Source organism: Artemia franciscana, chromosome 20, assembly GCF_032884065.1.
Source record: "Artemia franciscana chromosome 20, ASM3288406v1, whole genome shotgun sequence".
Taxonomy (NCBI): domain Eukaryota; kingdom Metazoa; phylum Arthropoda; class Branchiopoda; order Anostraca; family Artemiidae; genus Artemia; species Artemia franciscana.
Genome location: NC_088882.1, coordinates 13,744,890 through 13,766,270, shown reverse-complemented (window position 1 = coordinate 13,766,270; position 21,381 = coordinate 13,744,890). Strand labels below are relative to the sequence as shown.

Here is a 21,381-nt window from a genome sequence, read left to right as displayed (position 1 = left end):
ATGGGGTCTATCTGTTGAAGCAGACACATTGCCCTTAACGCCAGTGCACACATAGCCCTCAATTCCCAATTCACACATATCGCATCATTTCTACAACACACATGATTTTATTTCCACTTCCGGTTGATAAGAATATTTCCAGGAAACGCATGGCAGCTGTTATTTCTCGGTGACATGGGCCTTTGAATAAAAACGGCCAGGTGCAAAGTACCCACCATGTGATCGTTGATATAAAATTTTGATGATGAGTTACTTAGTATCACAATTCCACATAGACTTTTGATTAGTTAACATTGTTTCAAGTTCAAAAATACGTTGTAATATTCTGAAAATGAGGGGTTTTACGCTACTGCAGCTTGAAGGCGTTGACAGTGACGACGTGAAGACAGGAGTCCCAATGCAGCAATTGAAATTGGGAAGGATTGTCGACTAACACTTGAGTGAGATAAGATCTTTGGTAGACATGTTTCATCACTGAGTAAATTTAAATCAGAAGAACAATTATATTCCGCAGCAAAAGTGAATATAATGCATATATCCAGACTAAAACATGAATTGAATGCAATGATGAAGCAAATTGAGGCCAATGGATTGACTCACCTCATGAAAAACGAGTGAAAATGTATTTGTTCTTTTATTACATTTCGGACAGTAAAAAGTGTTTCATAACGATTTGTTTTTTGGTTAGACATTTTAGACGATCGTTTACTCCTCTCCCTAGGGAACTGATAGGTGTTGAGTGTGCACAAAGTAGAAACTTGGCTATGTTAGATTAGTTTATAATCAGCAGTGGGAGGGTCAAGAACAAAAATGGATAGATTTGAGAAACAGAAAATCATGTGGTATCTTGGGACATTGGAAAAATGTTTGAATCTAAATTATAAATTTCAGAAGTTAACCGTGCAAAAGAAAATATTCTTTGAAAATTCTTGACGCTATCATTGAAAATGATTCTCCAACTTCGGATTTTTGAATGAGGCTTTTACAGTTTTTATCCAAATGTATTTACTCAATTCATTGACATACTAGTTGAAATAAAAAAAATGATATTGTGGATTTGCTTTTTAGCACTATCTAAAAACATTCAAGTTTCCATGTCGATTTTTTTTCCATGTGACTAGTAGACAATTTCAAAAATCCTGTTTAAGCAGATACAATGGATTTTAACGTCAGTCGATTACTCCTCTCTCTCTCTTTTTCAAGAAGTAATAAAAAAATTTCATTTGTTCGCATGTCAGGTTCTATTTAGTGGTAAGAGATTGAACACAATGAAAAACGTTCTACCATGCATATATATATATATTATTATATTAGATAGAATCGATCTAACCTCATTAATCTGATATGCAAGAAGTTTTCATCGATACTTCCATCCTTATTTTAGGAATCTTTTCCTAAAAAGGAAAAATTTCCTTTTTTTTTGTAGTTTTTACCTTTTTTAGTTTTTTTCTTCTTTTGTATTAATGCTAAAGCCAAGGTTCAAACCTGGAGCCTCTCGGACCTAGAACCTGAAACATAACGCTTTACCAACTCAGCTACTTCGGCTTGAATACATTGGTTTTGAGCAGCTTCCTCGGGTGTTGCCATTGTAGGTTCTTCAGTCATTTTACAATTAGAAATTTCTCTTTCAACGATCTTCTTACAATTAAAAATTTGTCTTTGAACGATATTCTTAAATACCTGTGTCCTGGTCGTCATTTATATTCCCTGTGTCCCGGTCGTCATTTGTGTCCCGGTCTGTAATTTCTCTTTGAGTGTTTTTCTTTTTAGTTTTTTTTTTAGTTTTTTACCTTTTTTCTTTTTTCAGTTTTCTTTTTCTTCTTTATTTTTCAGCGTCACTATGAAATACATATCACCGAACCTTTGTTTTTTTAACTAAAATCTGGTAGGCATTGATGACCTTATCCAAGTCAAAATCCCAAACCCAATCATCATCGCTATCATTTTAAGTTTTGATATGTTTTGACTCTCTCTGTCCAGGTGGATTTTCATCTAACTGCGCGGTTTTGCGTTCTTTAGCTGCATGCCTGTTCTCTTGCTGTTCTTGTGATTCCTCGGCACGCTTTCTTTTCTTACTTTCTCTATCAGTCGCAACTTTTTTGGCATACTCTTTGAGCAGCTTCCTCGGCTGTTGCCATTGTAGGTTCTTCAGTCATTTTACAATTAAACATTTTTCCGTCCACAATCTTCTTACAATTAAACATTTTTCCGTGAACGAATGTCTTAAATACCTTTAATGACGTCATCGTCATAACAAACATGACGACAACTAACTTCATGATGACGACACACAGACAAACAGACACACAGACCACTTATTTATATATATATATACTAGCTGTTGGGGTGGCGCTTCGCGCCACCCCAACACCTAGTTGGTGGGGCACTTCGTGCCCCCCCCCAAGCCCCCCCGCGCGCGTAAGTCGTTACGCGCCATATTAGTTATGCGCCATTGTAGTTGTGTCCCTGTGTCCCCCCTGTGAATATAGATAGATTTATATATGTGTTTCAAACTACGTAAAAATTGCGAATAAACAACATTCTTGGCTTTCCCATTGTCTGTGCATATACAAAGCCGTATGTACTAGTAATGACGTCATATGCAAACGCTCTTTTTACAAACAAACAAACATGCATCCACACAACTCGTTTTTATATAGATAGATAGATAGATAGATACAATACAAATTAACTGCGTAAAACTTGCGAATATACAACATTCTTCGCTGTCCAATTGTCGCTGCATATAAATACATTGTCAGGTTTACCGACCCTCGAACATGCAACGTACAATTGTCCATGGGAAAAACAATCAGTATTAAGATCTATACCACATTTTTCTAATGATTGACCTTGAGCTTTGTTAATGGTGATTGCAAATACTAATCGAATTGGGAATTGCAATCTTTTAAATTGAAAAAGCAGATCCGTTGGAATCATGGGAATACGAGGAATAAGAACAGCCTCACCCTCATAAGGCCCTGTCAAGATTGTGGCCTCTATTAGGTTTTCCATTGTTTTTTTTTACGGCAAGTCGCGTGCCATTGCAAAGCTTTGGTGGGTTGATATTTCTTTAAAGTATTATTGGTACACCTATTTTTAGTTGTAGCACGTGTGGTGGAAACCCTGAAGGATCTATGGAATTTAAAAATTCAGATGGATAATTAACCGCTTCATTTGGTTCCAAAATACAAATTAACTGCGTAAAACTTGCGAATATACAACATTCTTCGCTGTCCAATTGTCGCTGCATATAAATAGATTGTCAGGTTTACCGACCCTCGAACATGCAACGTACAATTGTCCATGGGAAAAACAATCAGTATTAAGATCTATACCACATTTTTCTAATGATTGACTTTGAGCTTTGTTAATGGTGATTGCAAATGCAAATCGAATTGGGAATTGCAATCTTTTAAATTGAAAAGGCAGATCCGTTGGAATCATGGGAATGCGAGGAATAAGAACAGCCTCACCCTCAAAAGGCCCTGTCAAGATTGTGGCCTATATTAGGTTTTCCATTGTTTTTTTTTACGGCAAGTCGAGTGCCATTGCAAAGCTTTGGTGGGTTTATATTTCTTAAAAGTATTATCGGTACGCCTATTTTTAGTTGTAGCACGTGTGGTGGAAACCCTGAAAGATCTATGGAATTTAAAAATTCAGATTGATAATTAACCGCTTCCCAAATCCTGAAGAGGTTTGTTTGCCATACGTACGCACAAATCTTCTATAATAACTAAAGTGTAGTTATAAATTTCTGATGTAAAATCAAAAGTCATATCTGACGTCTCTAACTGTTTTCGATGGAGTATATCTTCGGACATTTTTGACTTATATTTTTCCCATAACTCTGTAGGAGCTGATGGAGAGCAAGTTGTTAAAATGATGCCAAACAATGCACGAATTTGACTTGGGGTTGACGTTTCGCACGCGTCATTGATGCAGTTATCCCAGTGTTGGTCATTCTCCAATAAATTCAGAGCTTGGCATGCACTACGGTAAGTGTCATGTATAGTACCGTTTACAGTTCTCAAATACTCAAAGGATGTCGGACCGGGTACATTCACCAAAAGCAGGCGTAGAAAGAAGCATTCATGTTGATTGGGGTGAAATACGTTCAAATACTTTATTTTTAGTATTCCACGTGTAATACAAAGGCACTTCAGTATACAGAAGTTTTTTTTGCAAAAGAATCATTTTTGCAAAGCGAAAAAAAAGCTGTTAATGTTGTATCCGGTGGATTCAGGACTCTTTGTTGCACGTTGGTTTCCGTGAAATAAACACGTTGACCATTCTGTAAATGTACCGCTAAGTGAACAACAGCTGGACTACGTTCATGTATCGGAAATGAAAGAATTCGCCAAACAGCTTCATTACTGCTTATGTATCTTCCAGCCTGATATTGTACGATTTCATCGAAATCTTTGATTTCGGGCTGCAAGCCAAAAACTGCCATGTCACTGCCTTTGTTGACGTATTTACATATGTATTTGATTGCCTTTACGGAGTTACAGTATTCAACGTTTATGTGTGCATTAAATGTTTTTGATAATAATGGGGAATATGGAACAACCCACTGGTTATCTACTTCGATGGTGGTACCGTTACACTTCTTTATTATTGCTGTTTTACCGCCATCTTCAGTAGATCTTCTTCTATATTGTGGGTAACCATCATTGCCAGTAATTGTGTTTGATACTAAAAGTCGAGGATATTGCTTTGTGCACCTTCCTTTGGCCATGCATGGTGAATTTTCGTTTAGTGCACCGCAAGGTCCATGTATCATATTTTTTACAATAATATCATGTAACCCCTTATCGACATTTTTATCAGGTATTTCAGCGGAAATCACATCATCAATTTCGTTCGAAGTAATTTTTTTATGTAGCCAGATTAGTATATGTGCGTGTGGCAAACCTCGTTTTTGCCATTCCACTGAGTACATCCAGCATCGCACTGACCCAAACACTTCAAGTTTTACTATGTAGTTTATCAGTGATTTCAACTTTTGCCGGAAGACACGGGCCGTAATGTCATGCCTATGAACCGCCGATTGTCCTTGAAGTAAAAGCTGCAGTATCTCGTCCCAAGATTGATTACATGTAAATGTAATAAATAAATCTGGACGACCATAGAGACGAACATACGCAATAGCATCTTGAGCATATTCATGCATATGACGGGGACTGCCAGCATATGACGAAGGTAAAATTGTTAATCTTCCAACGTTTGTGGTATTACTGTCATTTATAACTGCATCTCGCAAATGAATGTATTGTTCAGAGCGGAGCTTGGTCTGATTCAGGCGGATATATAGCAAACGTTCTGATTCAATTTTAGCATACATATCAACGACAAATTGGTGAAACAATTCACGGCATTTTAAAATATAATTTTCTTCATCCTGCCGAATCATTAGTCTATAGGAATAATAATGCATTGCACTGAATTTCTTATTCATTTCTTTGTGAGTGGCTGGATTCATCAATTTAATATTAAAGTGATAGCCGTCGGCTCCATCCCAAAAAATGATAGGATATTGTAGGGCATCGTAGCATCGATGAGTTTCAGCAATTCTTAACAACTGAGCGTTTCGCTTATGAAGAATAATATCTCGAGGTAAAAACTGATCACCGACCATAACGATTGCCACTTCGTCGATAGTTGGAGCATTGTATCTACGCACATGTTGGCCAGGAGGCGTTTTGTCAGCGGAAATAACAATTTTATGTGTATCAGTAGGCATCAAATCGATGGCTGTTTTGAACAGACGCACTAAATTATTATTTTCGTGGAAAAGATGTTGCAATTCAATTGTCCTTTCAACGTTGGGAGAAATTTCGCAACGTGCATTCAATTTAGAATTTCTATCACTGATGAAGTACAATTGTAAAAATTTATTATTCTCGCCTGAGAATGGTAGAAGGGACCCTGCTCTATGATAAATTTGCCCTTTTACTTTGAAAGTAGACATAAATTGATCTGGATTTTCGATTTGGGCTCCAAACGACGTCATTTGGAAACATGAGTTGTATTTTCTGATTTGTGACAAAAAACGCTTAGATTCTGACGTAGTTCCAGTAAGGAAAGTCTTCAATGGCTCTGGTGGTGCAGCCAATAGAGGAAGTTTAACTTTTCCTGAGGCACAACACATTCCCATTGTTTCACCATTGAATTTCAAGGCCTTGCAATATGGACAAATTTTAGACATTGTCCCGATTTGAACACATCTACTCAAGCTATAATCATCGACTGGGTTGTACCTGAATGCCAGGCGATAACTTTCAGGTTGCTCTGATTCCTCGGCACGCTTTCTTTTCTTACTTTCTCTATCAGCAGCAAGCCTGATTTCTTGCTGTTCTTGTGATTCCTCGGCACGCTTTCTTTTCTTACTTTCTCTATCAGCAGCAAGCCTGATTTCTTGCTGTTCTTGTAATTCCTCGGCACGCCTTCTTTTTTCACTTTCTCTTTTAGCAGCAAGTCTGCTTCCGCGTTGCTCTGGTAATTCCTCGCTGCGCTTTCTGTTCTTTCTTTCTCTATCAGCCTCAAGCCTGTTTCCTTGCTGTTCTTTTGATTCCTCGGCACGCTTTCTGTTCTTTCTTTCTCTATCAGCCTCAAGCCTGTTTCCTTGCTGTTCTTTTGATTCCTCGGCAGGCTTTCTGTTCTTTCTTTCTCTATCAGCCTCAAGCCTGTTTCCTTGCTGTTCTTTTGATTCCTCGGCACGCTTTCTTTTCTGACTTTCTCTATCAGCAGCAAGTTTTTTGGCATAGACTCTTTGAGCATCTTCATCGGCTTTTGCCATTGTAAGTTCATCAGTCATTTTGACTGACGTCATGAAATTAGTTGTCGTCATTTTTGCTTTGACGGTGACGTCATTCAAGATATTTAAGACATATGTTCACGTAGAAATCTATTAATGTTTAAGTTTAAAATGACTGATGAACTTACAATTGCAAAAGCCGATGAAGATGCTCAAAGAGTCTATGCCAAAAAACTTGCTGCTGATAGAGAAAGTCAGAAAAGAAAGCGTGCCGAGGAATCAAAAGAACAGCAAGGAAACAGGCTTGAGGCTGATAGAGAAAGAAAGAACAGAAAGCGTGCTGAGGAACTACCAGAGCAACGCGAAAGCAGATTTGCTGCTAAAAGAGAAAGTGAAAAAAGAAGGCGTGCCGAGGAATCACAAAAACAGCAAGAAATCAGGCTTGCTGCTGATAGAGAAAGTAAGAAAAGAAAGCGTGCCGAGGAATCACAAGAACAGCAAGAAATCAGGCTTGCTGCTGATAGAGAAAGTAAGAAAAGAAAGCGTGCCGAGGAATCAGAACAACCTGAAAGTTATCGCCTGGCATTCAGGTACAGCCCAGTCGATGATTATAGCTTGAGTAGATGTGTTCAAATCGGGACAATGTCTAAAATTTGTCCCTATTGCAAAGCCTTGAAATTCAATGGTGAAACAATGGGAATGTGTTGCGCCTCAGGAAAAGTTAAACTTCCTCTATTGGCTGCACCACCAGAGCCATTGAAGACTTTCCTTACTGGAACTACGTCAGAATCTAAGCGTTTTTTGTCACAAATCAGAAAATACAACTCATGTTTCCAAATGACGTCGTTTGGAGCCCAAATCGAAAATCCAGATCAATTTATGTCTACTTTCAGAGTAAAAGGGCAAATTTATCATAGAGCAGGGTCCCTTCTACCATTCTCAGGCGAGAATCATAAATTTTTACAATTGTACTTCATCAGTGATAGAAATTCTGAATTGAATGCACATTGCGAAATTTCTCCCAACGTTGAAAGGACAATCGTTTCCCAATTGCAACATCTTTTCCATTTCGACATGTGTAGAATTGGATCGTGAACAAAGTTACAGTACGAGTGATCTATTGTCGTATGTAAAAAATAACATTTCCAGATTTATTTATTACATTTACATGTAATCAATCTTGGGACGAGATACTGCAGCTTTTACTTCAAGGACAATCGGCGGTTCATAGGCATGACATTACGGCCCGTGTCTTGCAAAAAAACTGCTGTACACTGAAGTGCCTTCGTATTACACGTGGAATACTAAAAATAAAGTATTTGAACGTCGAAAACAGGGTAAGTCAGTCGACGGCCAACCTACCATCTTCAAAGATACCACGATAAGAAGACTCTACACCGTTCACCCCAATCAACATGAATGCTTCTTTCTACGCCTGCTTTTGGTGAATGTACCCGGTCCGACATCCTTTGAGTATTTGAGGACTGTAAATGGTACTATACATGACACTTACCGTAGTGCATGCCAAGCTCTGAATTTATTGGAGAATGACCAACACCGGGATAACTGCATCAATGACGCGTGCGAAACGTCAACCCCAAGTCAAATTCGTGCATTGTTTGGCGTGCAAGTTGTTTTTAACAACTTGCTCTCCATCAGCTCCTACAGAGTTATGGGAAAAATATAAGTCAAAAATGTCCGAAGATATACTCCATCGAAAACAGTTAGAGACGTCAGATAAGACTTTTGATTTTACATCAGAAATTTATAACTACACTTTAGTTGTTATAGAAGATTTGTGCGTAAGTATGGCAAACAAACCTCTTCAGGATTTGGGATTGCCTTCACCTAACCTTATCGCTGCTGTTTCGACATGTGTAGAATTGGATCGTGAACAAAGTTACAGTACGAGTGATCTATTGTCGTATGTACAAAATAACATTTCCAAGTTAACGTCGGAACAAAAAGACATTTATGATACGATAATGCATTGTGTCGATAACAACGTTGGAGAAATTTTCTTTTTGGATGCGCCAGGAGGTACTGGTGAAACTTTTGTGATAAAACTGATTCTGGCATCAATTCGATCAAAAAATGATATAGCGTTGGCAATTGCGTCGTCCGGAATAGCCGCAACATTGCTGCCTGGTGGAAGAACTGCTCATTCCGCTTTGAAATTGCCTCTGAACTTGCATTCTACAGAAACTCCCACGTGCAATATTTCCAAATCATCTGGGATGGGTAAAGTATTGCAGCAATGCAAACTTATTATTTGGGATGAGTGCACAATGGCACACAAAAAATCGCTCGAGGCTCTGGATCAATGCTTGAAAGATTTGCGAGGGAAGTCGAAACCCTTTGGCAGCACCTTAATATTGCTTGCGGGAGATTTCAGGCAAACATTACCTATAATACCTAGATCAACTCCTGCAGACGAAATGAATGCTTGCCTAAAAAATTCTAATTTATGGGCACACGTAAAAACATTAAAATTTACTACAAATATGCGTGTCCGATTGCAAAACGATGACTCTGGTCAAACATTTTCAGATCAATTGTTGGCAATGGGAAACGGAAAGCTCCCAGTAGACTCAATTTCAGGACGTATACAACTACCTGCTGATTTCTGTAATTTAGTGACGTCCAAAAATGAATTGATTGAAAAAGTATTTCCGAATATTCTAAAAAATTATAAAAATAATAAATGGCTAAGTGAAAGAGCGATTCTCGCACCCAAAAATATAGACGTCCACGAAATCAACAATATTGTTTTGACCAAGATTCGAGACCAGGCAGTCCTTTACAAGTCAGTCGACACAGTTTTGGAACCAAATGAAGCGGTTAATTATCCATCTGAATTTTTAAATTCCATAGATCTTTCAGGGTTTCCAACACACGTGCTACAACTAAAAATAGGCGTACCAATAATACTTTTAAGAAATAGAAACCCACCAAAGCTTTGCAATGGCACTCGACTTGCCGTAAAAAAAAACAATGGAAAACCTAATAGAGGCCACAATCTTGACAGGGCCTTTTGAGGGTGAGGCTGTTCTTATTCCTCGCATTCCCATGATTCCAACGGATCTGCCTTTTCAATTTAAAAGATTGCAATTCCCAATTCGATTAGCATTTGCAATCACCATTAACAAAGCTCAAGGTCAATCATTAGAAAAATGTGGTATAGATCTTAATACTGATTGTTTTTCCCATGGACAATTGTACGTTGCATGTTCGAGGGTCGGTAAACCTGACAATCTATTTATATGCAGCGACAATTGGACAGCGAAGAATGTTGTATATTCGCAAGTTTTACGCAGTTAATTTGTATTTTGGAACCAAATGAAGCGGTTAATTATCCATCTGAATTTTTAATTTCCATAGATCCTTCAGGGTTTCCACCACACGTGCTACAACTAAAAATAGGCGTACCAATAATACTTTTAAGAAATATCAACCCACCAAAGCTTTGCAATGGCACGCGACTTGCCGTAAAAATACAATGGAAAACCTAATAGAGGCCACAATCTTGACAGGGCCTTATGAGGGTGAGGCTGTTCTTATTCCTCGCATTCCCATGATTCCAACGGATCTGCTTTTTCAATTTAAAAGATTGCAATTCCCAATTCGATTAGCATTTGCAACCACCATCAACAAAGCTCAAGGGCAATCACTAGAAAAATGCGGTATAGATCTTAATACAGATTGCTTTACCAATGTACAATTGTATGTTGCATCTTTGAGGGTCGGTAAACCTGACAATCTATTTATACGCACAGACAATGGGACAGCGAAGACTGTTGTATATTCACAAGTTTTACGTAGTTAATTTGTATTGTATCTATCTATCAATCTATCTATATAAAAACGAGTTGTGTGTATGCATGTTTGTTTGTTTGTAAAAAGAGCGTTTGCATATGACGTCATTATTAGTACATACGGCTTTGTATATGGACAGACAATGGGAAAGCCAAGAATGTCGTATAGTCGCAATTTTTACGTAGTTTGAAACACATATATAAATCTATCTATATTCACAGGTGGGACACAAGGACACAACTACAATGGCGCGTAACTAATATGGCGCGTAACGACATACGCGCGCGAGGTGGGGGGGTCGCGAAGCTCCCCACCAACTAGGTGTTAAAACATATATATATATATATATATATATATATATATATATATATATATATATATATATATATATATATATATATATATATATATATATATATATATATATATCTTCTATCTATATATATAAAAATAAGTTGTCTGTCTGTGGATCTGTGGATCAGGTGACGTCATGTTTCTGTGTCGGCCGACGTCATGAAATTAGTTGTCGTCATTTTTGCTTTGACGATGCTTAGTATATTGTAAAACACATTAATTTGGTTAATAATATACCATTTAAAACACCAAAATGAACATGCTGGAGTAGTCACTCGGTGAGAGAGGGTGTCAGAACGGAGAATGAAGGTCCCAGGTTCAAATCCAGGTTAGGCTAAAAAAGGTAAAAAACTAAAAACTAAAAAAAAAACTGAAAAAACTAAAAAAAGGCAAAAACTACAAAAAAACTAAAAACTAATAAAAAAAATAAAAAAGCTAAAAAACTAAAAAAACTAAAAAAACTAAAAAACTAAAAAAACTAAAAACTAAAAAAAAAACTTAAAAAAAAGGAAAAAACTGAAAAATAGAAGAGAAAAAGAACACTAATAAAATTAAGAATAAAAATAAAAAAAAAATAAAAAAGATAAAAACTAAAAAAAAAGTAAGAAGAAAAAACGAAAAAAAATTAAAAAAGCTAAAAAAAAAGGTAAAAACCAATTAAAAACTAAAAAGAAAAAAAGGAAAAACCGCGCAGTTAGATGAAGATCCACCTGGACAGCGAGAGTCAAAACATATCAAAACTGAAAATGATAGCGATGATGATTGGGTTTGGGATTTTGACTTGGATAAGGTCATCAATGCCTACCAGATTTTAGTTAAAAAAAACAAAGGTTCGGCGATATGTATTTCATAGTGAAGCTGAAAAATAAAAAAGAAAAAGAAAACTGAAAAAAGAAAAAATGTAAAAAACATTACGACAGGGACACAGGGAATATAAATGACGACCAGGACACGCTGAAAAATAAAAAAGAAAAAGAAAACTGAAAAAAGAAAAAAGGTAAAAAACTAAAAAAAAAACTAAAAAGAAAAACACTCAAAGAGAAATTACAGACCGGGACACAAATGACGACCGGGACACAGGGAATATAAATGACGACCAGGACACAGGTATTTAAGAATATCGTTCAAACACAAATTTTTAATTATAAGAAGACCGTTGAAAGAGAAATTTCTAATTTTAAAATGACTGAAGAACCTACAATGGCAACACCTGAGGAAGCTGCTCAAAACGAATGTATTCAAGCCGAAGTAGCTGAGTTGGTAAAGCGTTATGTTTCAGGTTCTAGGTCCGAGAGGCTCCAGGTTTGAACCTTGGCTTTATAATACAAAAGAAGAAAAAAACTAAAAAAGGTAAAAACTACAAAAAAACTAAAAAGAAAATATATATATATTTATATTTTATATATATATTTTCTATATATTGTCTGTCTGTGTAACGATGACTCTGGTCAAACATTTTCAGATCAATTGCTGGCAATTGGAAACGAAAAGCTCCCAGTAGTGGGAAAGCCAAGAATGTTGTATATTCGAAATTTTTACGTAGTTTGAAACACATATATAAATCTATCTATATTCACAGGTGGGACACAGGGACACAACTACAATGGCGCGTAACTAATATGGCGCGTAACGACTTACGCGCGCGGGGGGGCTTGGGGGGGCGCGAAGCGCCCCACCAACTAGGTGTTGGGGTGGCGCGAAGCGCCACCCCAACAGCTAGTATATATATATATATATATATATATAGATATAGATATAATAGTTTAGAAACAAATTTGGGCTATATATTTGCACTTTAGGGGATGGGGCGGCGGTGGTAAAGCATAGTATAAATTATATTTATAAACTAACCATTTCTGTATTTAATATATGTTATGCTTTACCCCCTCCTAATATGCAAATATATAGCCTAAACTTTTGATAATGCTAGTGAAATAAAACAAAATATGACAATATTAGCGAGGGGGGGGTACAAAGTCATGGTGTGTCCATTGACCCATTGTTTTGTACAATAACCCCTTATCCTGGAGAAATATAATTGCCTGTTCTTCGGTCCCTGGTAAATCCCCAATCTTAACTTAAACATCCATGGTGAGTCACTATTTTCTATCACTAGTCAAAACAAACTAATCGGCTGCTATCCCATCTGATCTTTGCCATCCAAATGATCGACAATATAAAGAAGTTACTTGACCAGTTTCTTGTGTCGAAATTTTATTGTGTCTGTTATACAACCGATAAGTACCCTATCTTCTCTTAAATAGAAAAAAAGTAGCCGAACATGTAACTTTGCACTTGCTATTTCATAAATAAGATTTGTTGATATTTCACGAACAGATGACACAGATTCAAAGTAAATTAAATAATTTCTTTCAAAATTGTCGATTGTGTTACGTTGACTGGAGTTTTCGGCATATCTGAAGCCTTCCAATCGTAAATTGATATTGAATTAAGCATTATTACAAAAGCGCCGAAGTGTTAGAAAAGCGAAAAGAAAACCAAAAATGTTACTTAATCTTCTTGTCGGGTAGTCACAAGGGCCCACATAAGGTATGCTTCACGTAATACTACACGACGCGGTTACTTTTTGCTTCTGTAGCCGACGACTTTTGAATGTTCCTATCAATTATAAAAGAGGCGAAAACTCAAATTCTCATAGATTACTCATATGCTTTGTTTGACACGTAATCGACACGCAGCGTGATATAAAAAGGATTTGGATATACTTTGGCCTAGCTTTTGTTGTCGTTTGTAAAGCTTATGCTCGCTCACATAAAAAAAGGAAAAAAATAAGATTTCCTGAAAAACAAAAGCAAGAACTAAAATTGAATAGTTGTGGGTATCAAGCCATGGTTAATTTTAGAAAAAGCCAAGACAGATAGTCTGACTGAGTGAGAAGCAAATATAACATTAACCTCGTTATTAGAATTGTATAAAAATCATTTTAGTTCATTGTTTAATAGATAAGTCTATTTATTATCCCTCCATGCGTCATTCCTAGGGCAGAAGACTAAGGTAGATAGCCTTAGAGCTAAGATAGTCATAGAGTCACATAATGAGCTAATCAACCACTCACGCAGGGGATGATCTCAGACCCACGAAACCTTAAGTCTCAGATGTTCATTGTTAAAACCTGGATTTCAGTTTTGTTTTCATAAAATTAGCTTCTTTTTAAGTTAGGTGCCAAAACTGTTGCTCAAAAAATTTCCCCCCCAAAATAATCCCAAAAAATTTCCTGCATATGTGTCTGAAGTAAATTCTGTCTGGAGTTTCTATGCTTTGTTAAAAATGATTGCACAAACGAGATTTATTATAGGGCACATCAAATACGACACTTCCTATAGCTTGTCGTATGTCACTGATCGATGCAGCTGGGTATGTAGGAATATATAGCATATCTATGACATACTATGATAGGTATACTTTAAATGTTTGGTTTTGGATGGCCAGGGGACAAGACACTATTAGAAAAGTGCTCACAGTTGTTGTGCCATGCATGGCTACGATTTATTTTTATTTATAATACAGCTCCTTATTATTAACAGTCAAAAACCGCGAAATAAATTTCACTTTCTTTGCTCTCCTGTAAAACTTATTTGCTTTGACATAGGCCTACTACCTTTTGAACTACGGAAGCCAATATGATACCAATGCTAAATGACTAAAATTAAATCCGTTATTTTCAACTTCAATCATAATTTTTTTTGACACATAAGCAATTGACACAAAAATCCAGACACATCAAATACAACACTTGCAAGAATTTGTCGTTTATCAGTAATCGATGCAATAAGACTGGTAGCAATATATAGTATTCTGTGTCATAATATGAAAGGAATACATAGAATGTTTTGGATTTTGGATGACATTTTTCATTAGAAACATGGATAATTTTTGTGAATTCCGGCGGGAATTAAAGCTATTTTGCCTTGATATTTATGGTTTTGATAGTTGAGTTGACGTCAAATTGTTGGTTCCTAAGGTGTTGGTTTTGTTTTAGGCGATACTGGTCAAGTTGTTTTAGTTTCTTTTTTGTTTTGTCTTTTTTCTCAAGGGTAATTCCATATCGAACGAAATGCAGGGTAATGGAATATTAATTCCATAATATTCTTTTCATTTTTTTCCTTTTCTTTTCTTTCTTCGTTTTCCTCTCCTTTTTCGTATTGTTTTTATTTGTATGTGTACTGGGGTTGTAAGCCCAAACAAGCTTTGCTTCGGGCCATTTGCTTGTTTTGTTTATTTATGTTAATGAACCCATCTCTCTCTCTCTCTCTCTCTCTCTCTCTCTCTCTCTCTCTCTCTCTCTCTCTCTCTCTCTCTCTCTCTCTCTCTCTCTCTCTCTCTCTCTCTCTCTCTCTCTCTCATATAATTTGCTTCTTTTTTACAAATTTGGTTCAAAATGTTGCTTTTTTCCAAGAGGTTCCTCCATATGTGTGTGAGGCAATTTATGTTTGAAGTTGATTATATTGAAGTTGAAGTTATATTGATTATATGAAGTTGAAGTTATATTGATTAGATGAAGTTGAAGTTGATTATTTAAAGTTGAATTATATTTTCTAAAAAATTACAGCACACACCGAGTTTTATTCTTAGATACATCAAATAGGACGCTCCCAAGAGTATGTCATTTATCACTAATCGATGGAGTTCGGCTGGTAAAAATACGCACCATATCTATGTCATAACTATGAAGGGTAGGTTATACATAAAATGTATTGATTTTGGATGGTCGCAGGACAAAAATTATTAGATACTCACAGTCAGCTGGTTAGCCAATACTAGTTTTTACTTGTTTTCCTGCGATATTAATTTTAACTTTTTCCCTTAATCATGGGTATACAAAAAGTCGTTGGGAATGGAGCAGACCACCCATCGTTACATCTGTATAACTTTCGATCATCAAAATGAATTACAACAGGGGTCTTCAACTTTCAATGGCCCTTTGATCTCTTCTTATGATCTACGAAAACATAAGACCAGTAAATTTTTTGTTAAATATGATAAATATTTTTCAAAGCAAAACATAAGAAGTAACTAAAAATGGAAATGGAAACTAAATACTGAGAAAGAAACAGCAGAAAACAAAAAATAAATGTATTTCTTCTAGACATTTATATTCTTGTGACTTAACGTGCGTTGTTTTTATTTTCATTTTTCTGTGTATATTTTGTATTTCCTTTAAAAAAATTATCGATATGAAATCAATTTGTCTGGAAAACAGATGTATAACTATTCGTTGTCTTTACTAAAATTCCAAGCCTAGCAAAACAAAAGTATTTTTCCCCGGGATCCATCTAAGGTCTGTTCATTTCTAAATACTACGGTTTCTCAGAATTTTTTTTTTGGGGAGGAGGCGGGGGGGGGGGGTCGAAATTATGAAAGATTGTGGGGCAATCGATACCACAGAAAAGATGTACCTTCTTAAGCAGTCTGTCGCCATAAGTTTCAGCTTCTTTCCTGCTAATGTCTCCTCTACGATTCTTTTTTTTAATTTGGCGCCCGTTACTCCAGAAATCATATGGGGATATTTTACTTTAATAATTCAATTCCCAATCCTTTCTCATTTTTCTGGACGTATAATTGTAGGAGTTGCCAATTACCCAATGCAATCAGACTTCATTGTAACTGTCTTGGGTACTTTATAATGTCTACCCATGATTTTTTTTTTTAATTTGGTGCCTGTTACTCCCAAAATAATTTGGGGTTATTCTGCTTTAAAAATTCAATTCCCAATCCTTTCTGATTTTTTCGGATGCTTAATTATAGGAGTTGCCAGTTACCCTTCCAAGGGGGGGGGGTTAAAATTATTAAAGATTGCGGGGCAATCGATAACAAAGAAAAAATATACCTTCTTAAGCTGTCTGTTGCATTAGGTTCCAGCTTCTTTTCTGCTAATGTTTCATCCACGATTGTTTTTTTTTTTTTTTTAATTTGGCGCATGTTATTCCCCAAATCATATAGGGATATTCTACTTTAATAATTCAATTCCCAATCCTTTTTCATTTTTATGGACGTATAATTGTGGGAATTGTCAATTGCCCAATGCAATCAGACTTCATTGTAACTACCTTGGGTACTTTATAAAGTTTACCCACGATTTTTTTTTATTGTGATTTTTTTTTGTGGCAATCGATACCACAGAAAAGATGTACCTTCTTAAGCGGTCTGTCGCCATAAGTTTCAGCTTCTTTCCTGCTAATGTCTCCTCTACGATTCTTTTTTTTAATTTGGCGCCCGTTACTCCAGAAATCATATGGGGATATTTTACTTTAATAATTCAATTCCCAATCCTTTCTCATTTTTCTGGACGTATAATTGTAGGAGTTGCCAATTACCCAATGCAATCAGACTTCATTGTAACTGTCTTGGGTACTTTATAATGTCTACCCATGATTTTTTTTTTTAATTTGGTGCCTGTTACTCCCAAAATAATTTGGGGTTATTCTATTTTAAAAATTCAATTCCCAATCCTTTCTGATTTTTTTGGATGCTTAATTATAGGAGTTGCCAGTTACCCTTCCAAGGGGGGGGGTCAAAATTATTATTATAACTACCTTGGGTACTTTATAAAGTTTACCCACGATTTTTTTTTCATTGGGTGCCCGTTACTCCCAAAATAATATGGGGTTATTCTACTTTAAAATTTCCATTCCCAATCCTTTCTGATTTTTTTGGACGTATAATTGTAGGAGTTGCCAGTTACCCAACGCAATCAGACTTCATTGCAACTGCCTTGGGTACTTTATAAAGTTTACCCCCTTGTATACATTTTTCTTTTCATTTGTTTCTTTAAACACAAAATGAGAGCAGTCTAAAAAACTTATTTTCTTCGAATTTTTTATGAATTATACTGGTGTGACTCACCACCAAATGAATCATATGATTCGAACTCAAAATTAAGGAGTCGCTTAAATACTTTGATGATGACATTTTAAAACAAAGGGTGACAGAATGAAAACCCTTTGTTGTCAAACAGCAAGATACTCTTATCCGAGGTAAGGTCTGCGATTTAATCCTGCATGGTCTGAAGCCTTAGGCTATAACTGCACGAACGTAATTGATGACAAGTAGAACCAGGACGAGTAGGGTGAACCTTTAAGGTACCTTATCCCCTTAGGATAAGAGATAAGATAAGAATAATAAGATAAGATAAGAAACAAAGGGTTTTAAAACAAAGGGTGTTCACTGAAGCAAGCTGATTCCTGAATTTCGTTCAGCGTCGAAGAATGTTCGCAAATATAGGCCTACAAACATTAACCCGAAGCACAAATTATTAATTTTGTGAACGTTTTAATTTGGGGGAGATTTAGGGCAACCATAAATTCGGAAAAATTCCAAAACCCTGAAAGTTCTGAACCCGCAAAAGTTCCAAAAGTTCCAAAAAGTTCCATGCTGAATTTGTACATTCATTTTGTCTATAATTCATTTATAATCAGGACATTACAAATAGTATACCAAATGAGTTAAAAGGCGAGCAATCATCACCAAACAAAGAAACGAGATTTCGAATAAAATTGCTAGAAGTCATTCAAATGCTCTGAGGCTGAGATGTTTTAGAAAAGAAAAAGTATACTCAAGTAATTTGATTCCCGAATGTCTTTTGGTGCTAAACTGCACAACATTATTCGTGTTTAAATATCAGCGTGGAATATTGCCAAATGGCTTCAGCAAAACGTGCATGGTTAAGGTTGCTCTCCAAAAGCACTTACCTAGAGTAGCATTCCCGGTTAGGTGTAGTTCTTTCACTATTCCGGAATTTTTCAGGGTTTCCCCGGAATTTTCAGTGTTTTTTCTATGAATTCTATCCTTAAGCTTATATTCATAACTACACGAAAGTTAAAGTGAAATATAAATCGCTAACTCCTGTTAACGTTAATTTTTGGGGAGATTTTGGAGATCCCAATTTTTGGGGGGTAAAATTCAGGGTACTTTAAAAAAATTATGGGGATATTATCTACAGGCCAAATGCTGCAATTTGGAATTTTTGTCTATTCATCGTCTTGGATCAGGATAGTATGATAAGTCTACTGGGCAAGCTCAAAGGCGAGCACCCTGGCACCACATGATACATCATATTTCGAATGGAAGAAGTTTGGAGTCATCCAAATGCTTTGCCGCACGGAAGGAGTTAACCTCTGAATATTCTATTTATATGGAGATGACTGAGAAAAGGCTTCGAAAACTCAATTATTTTAATGAGTTGAAATCGCTGATAGAAGTTCAAACCAATTTCAGAACTTCATAGGCTTCTGGCTTTATACTTTTTTGATTACTTCTTAGAATATATCTTTTTTTTCTTCTCGTTGTAAAAATTCCATTTAACTTACGGTTTTTACTCATTAGAACCTTTGAGTGTCTTATTTTAATAACATAACAGCAACAGTTGGCTTTTGTGAGAATAAGGTAGCAAAGGTTAAAATGCTGAACTAACTATTCAACAAAATTAATAAAACTAAGTGAGTCTTAATCTAATCCTTTGATTAAAGTAATGTTTCGTCTGTTGCATTGGAAAACAAAAGGCAGAAATAAACTTGAAATATATACTGAAATCCTTAAAGAAATATATTGAAATCCTTATTACTGAACTATATTTGAACTCAGAAGAAGTTCTAGTTTTAGAACAAGGCAATAACGTTATAACACCAAATCGAATATTTCAGTGAAACTCAAACAAGAACTAACAGAGTCTTAACAAAACTTTGCAAAAATCAATCCTTACATTCTTATCCTGCAGTCTTATATAAAAAAAAAACAAAAAAAAAACAAAAAAAAAACAAAAAAAAAAAACAGTGTAACACTGAAAAAAAAATTTATTACTAAAATAGTTTTGAACTTAAAAATACCAAAGAAAGTTTTTGTCACTATAAATTTCAATCATTCTGGTGTTTGGAGAAGAAGGCATTACAATCTGACTTTCAAACAGTTCGTGGTAACGAACTGTAGTAAGGAGCGACCCGGCTCAATAGTAACCAAAACTCTAAAAAACGGAATTTTGATACCAATAGTTACATCAAAAGAATTGCATGTTAATGTTGATTTCAAATATACAAGTTTCATCAAGTTTAGTCCTACCCATCAGAAGTTACGAGCCTGAGAAAATTTGCCCTATTTTAGAAAATAGGCGGAAACACCCCCTAAAAGTCATAGAATCTTAACGAAAATCACACCATCAGATTCAGCGTATCAGAGAGCCCTACTGTACAAGTTCCAAGCTCCTATCTACAAAAATGTGGAATTTTGTATTTTTTTGCCAGAAGACAAATCACGGATGCGTGTTTATTTGTTTTTTTTTTCTCTTTCCCAGGGGTGATCGTCTCGACCCAGTGGTCGAAGAATTTTGCGAGAAAGCTCATTCGAATGGAAATGAAAAGTTCTAGTGCCCTTTTTAAGTGACCAAAAAAATGGAGGGCACCTAGGCCCCCTCCCACGCTCATATTTTTCCCAAAGTCGTCGGATCAAAATTCTGAGATAGCCATTTTATTCAGCATAGCCGAAAAACCTTATAATTATGTCTTTGGGGACGACTTACTCCCCCACAGTCCCCATGGGAGGGGCTGAATGTTACAAATTTTGACCAGTGTTTGCATATAGTAATGGTTTTTGGGGAGTGTACAGACGTTTTCAGGGGGATTTTTTGGTTAGGAGGGGGGTTGAGAAGAGGGGGTTATGTGGGGGATACTTTCCAAGGAGGAATTTGTCATGGGGGAAGAAGATTTCCATAAAGGGGCGCAGCATTTTCTAGCATTATTTAAAAAAACAATGAAGAAATAAATATGCAAAAGTTTTTTCAACTGAAAGTAAGGATTAGAATAAAATTAAAACGAACAGAAAATATTACGCATGTAAGGGTTTCACCTCCTCCTAATATCTCAGTCTTTACGCTAAAGCATTTTTAGTAATTTCAACTATCTATGCGCATACTTCCTTATATGAAATTACTCCGTATATGAAAGGGGCTTTTCCTCCTCAACGTCCCGCTCTTTACGTTAAAGTTTTTACTGTTTTAAGAGGTAGAGTTAAGAGAAAGAGTCGAACTTTAGCGTAAAGAGCGGGGCGTTGAAGAGGAAAAGCCCCTTTCATATACGGAGGAATTTCATATAAGGAAGTATGCGCATATTGCCTTTTCGTCAGTTGTACATCCCTTTCATCATGCCCTGAAAGTTTCCACTTAATATTCTTAAGCCATTCATAAAATTAAAAATCTTTATTTCGATCTGAATGTTTCTATGTGTCATAATATCAGAAAAAAATGTTATAACCGAGATTATCGAAAAAAATGAAATTGATTCAAAGAAGATGTCTGCAGTATACTGATATGCTGCAGTATTGAACTAGCTCTCAAAGGGATTAAACCTATTTGAACTTTTGAATGGTTTGAACTTGATTCCTTAGCCATGAATTAATTCAGTGACTACAGAAATTGTGCAATCTGATACTTGAATTTATCACAC

At 36.0% G+C, this 21,381-nt stretch overlaps 1 long non-coding RNA gene across 1 annotated transcript in view; it reads right to left on the bottom strand.

The window, feature by feature from the left end:
* The window catches only part of LOC136039774 (uncharacterized), a 74,654-nt gene that overhangs the window by 7,074 nt on the left and 46,199 nt on the right, over positions 1-21,381 (bottom strand). Inside the window, exon 2 of the long non-coding RNA XR_010620554.1 lies at positions 15,689-15,890. This is a non-coding gene — a long non-coding RNA (uncharacterized LOC136039774). The remainder of the gene's footprint in view (positions 1-15,688; positions 15,891-21,381) is intronic.